Below are 3273 nucleotides of genomic sequence, written 5' to 3' on the forward strand. Positions count from 1 at the left end.
GAGATAGATTGGGTGATGGCTGCATGGTGATTGTACACTTAGTGCCACCAATCTATGGCCCTATAAATAGTCTGTGACAAATTGTATGACATATATAGTTTGTCACAGTAAAAAAAAAAGAACAAAAAAATTCCCTAGAAGAAAACACACAAATGTCACCGTTATAAAAGGGAAAAGCTGAATAATTTCTCTCAGCAAAAAAGTAAAAACAAAACCAATGAAAACAAAACATGCATAGCAATTCTAGCCTAACACTGTCACCTGCAGAATGCTTGGGCCCTGAAGAAATGAACCTTATTTTTCAAGTCTGATGTGAGGTCTACCTAGCCCCTGAGTCACCTTTGACTCCCCTACTACCTCAACAATTCTTGAATGTCTTCCATCAACTTTCCAGGAGTAGCCAAAGGTCATAATGCTGGAATTGGATGACCTAAGAGGGCAGGACCCTGGGACCCCCTCCACACACTTCTGTCACCGATCAGCAGAGAATTCTTTTGCTCAATTCAACTGGAAATCACCAAACGGCGAAGTCGAGCTCCATCGGCAGCTCTGGCCTGAGTGCCAGCGGCCCTCAGCGCCTGGCAGTCCCCAGCCCCTCCTATCAGCGCCTCAGGAGCCCAGGCTCCTCCTCCCTGTGGCAACTTTCTGGAGACCTCCTAGCTGCTTCTGTTGCCTCTCTGGGGTACTCTGAGGTCCCTGACAACCTCTGCTGGTCCGTTGCTGGTGGTCATGGATCTCCATTAGTTGCTGCTGGCGTCTGGTACTGATCTTTTGAGCTGTTCAGAGCTAGCAAGCCCTAGCGTTAGCAACTCTTAACATGAGTTGCTCCACTCACACTAAGAATCATGAGTACGTTTTTTTTTCTTTCAGTTTTTAAAAGGAAGATTTATTTAACAAGTTTCACTCAGTACGATACATCTAAATGGAAATCGCAATACAAGATTTAAATCAAAGCCTCAGAATTCCGTACAACTGACATGACCAAACTCCTAAAGTATTACATCTCAAAATTGTCCCAGATTTTTTTTTAAAAAAGTGTACGCTCATGTGGCTTACAGAATATTAAGCCAAAAAGCTAGAATTAACAAACATGCCAGACGTTTTCACTTTGAATCATAGACAGAGCTCCTATATTTGAGTTTTACAGAACAGCATGTTTCTCAATATGCATCTGAAGTTTTTCAGTGGACTGTGGTATAAGAGCAACGTATAACATGAGTGAAACTGCTTTAACCTAAATATGCTTACTACTTGGATACACTCCTACAACATATAACTAACTTGAAAGCTGAAAATTGTTTTACGTTATGGTCAACACTGAAATTTGTTATTACCAAGAGCAATCAGAATCCACTATATTTTCCATTTACCAATCATAGTAGATATACTAGGCATCCCTCCCATTCTGTCCAACTCCCACAAGGCACAGCTTTTATTTCTATAGTAGCTGTTTAGTGCTCCTTCTGTAGCTTAAGCAAGGTTTGACTGATAGTCACTGGAGTTTTCCTGCAGAACTTGGTCATATCCACTCGTACTGCTGTGACCACCATAACCACTTCCATGACTGCTACTCAGCTGCTGGCAGGCAGGACCCCATAACTAGGCTGGTCAGATAAGCTCATCCCTCCCATCATTCAGCTGCCATAAGCACCAGCACTTGCCCCTGCTGTAGAATTCAAAAAGAGTTCTACATAGCTGTGGTCATAAGCTCCTCCATTTGTTCCTGCAATTAAAATTCAAGAAGCGCTCCACGTATCTGTGTTACATATTAGCTTTATCTTTTGCCATAGCTGCCATTGCATCTTCATGAATCACAAATTCAACATCCGCCTCACCAATAACCCTGCCATCGGGTCCAGTTTCAATGTGTACGCTCATGGGGTTAAGAGGAGAGAAAAAAATTATAAGTATCATTCTTAGCAGTTCTGTAAGGTAACCACCTCATATGTACATAGTGCCCTGTGGTGCTCTGGAAACTAGATCCACCCTCTCCATATCTATGATCAGACATTCCTGAGAAACAATAATTGATTTTTCTTCCAAACCTATCAGACCCAAAACCATACTCATGATTATAACCACTACGGTCATCATAGCCTCCATAGCCTCCACCATTGGCACCCCGCCTCATCCTTTCAAACCCAGTTCCTCTGCCAATGCTGTTATATCCTTGTCCAGCCCCAGACCTACCATAAAGACCTGGACGCTGCATAGCCATGAGCTTTCGGGGGGAATCATAGTGGGTTTGGACTTCAGCTCTGCTACTCTTGAATATTTCAATGTACCTGTGCCCTATTCTTTCCTTATGTTTCTTTAAGGCCTTTTCAGCTATCTCCTGTGAAGCGAACTGCACAAAGGCCTCCACTGTGCTCCCTGAAAGTCCACTGGCAGTGTCATCCCATTTGGTACAGTTTCCAACCCTGAAAAGAATTGAACAATCTCTTCTTTGCTATAGCCAAATGGGAGTCCTCTAAGCCGGACAAAACCATCATTGGCAGTATCAGGGCTATTTGGACCTGCATGCTTCAACACCCAATCCGTTTCCACATGGTTGGACTTGAAGACTTCGACATATCTGTGACCCATGGTTTCTCTGTCCTTCTTCAAGGCCAATTTCACTTCAGCTTCTGATTCAAGTTCAACCAATGCTTTACCACTTGGTCTGCCTTCTCTGGTGTAGATGAAACATATACCTGAAGTGCCATTCTGGATTTTGCAATCAGAGAAGAAGTGCATCAGCTGAGCAGGACCAGGGTAGGCCCCGACCTTCACCATGAACCCCTCCCTGCCTTCTGTGCTCAGCATCATGGTGACTGTTGGGCTCTTCATGGCCTGCTTGGCTCAACAGAATTTTGACGTGGCTCTAAAAATACCAGGGAATTTTCCTCTTTCTTCCCTCAAGCAGTTATAATGAGACAGTAAGCGACCACCAGAACTCAGTTAATTTGTAAGACCATGCAGGAGAAGGCTTTATTAGGGCCTGTGCTGCAGCATAAGGGGGAAGTGAACTGAGGGAGCTGCCTCAGTTGTCCTGAGGCGGCAGCAGCCTGTGCACATGTGGCTTTGTACACTTCTCATCCCTGCTTGAGAACTGCCCAAGTAGTGACAGAGGGGGTGGCAGAATGATCAGGAGCGGCTACAGCACAGAGTCCTCTGGGATTGGTCTTTCAAGCTTATTGCATCCAAGGCAGAAATCTGGAACAGCTGTCGTGGTTGACGTTTGGGCAGAATTTCTGGAGAAGGGGCTGCTTGATCGACAGCTTCTGTGTCTCC

General features: G+C 44.6%; 1 pseudogene; it reads right to left on the minus strand.

The window, feature by feature from the left end:
* Positions 1-1470: 1470 nt before the first annotated feature.
* LOC101581301 lies at positions 1471-2808 on the minus strand (annotated as a pseudogene).
* Between the last annotated feature and the right edge of the window lie 465 nt (positions 2809-3273).

The sequence above is a fragment of the Octodon degus genome, unplaced genomic scaffold (assembly GCF_000260255.1).
Source record: "Octodon degus isolate 3935 unplaced genomic scaffold, OctDeg1.0 scaffold00077, whole genome shotgun sequence".
In the NCBI taxonomy this organism is placed as follows: Eukaryota; Metazoa; Chordata; class Mammalia; order Rodentia; family Octodontidae; genus Octodon; species Octodon degus.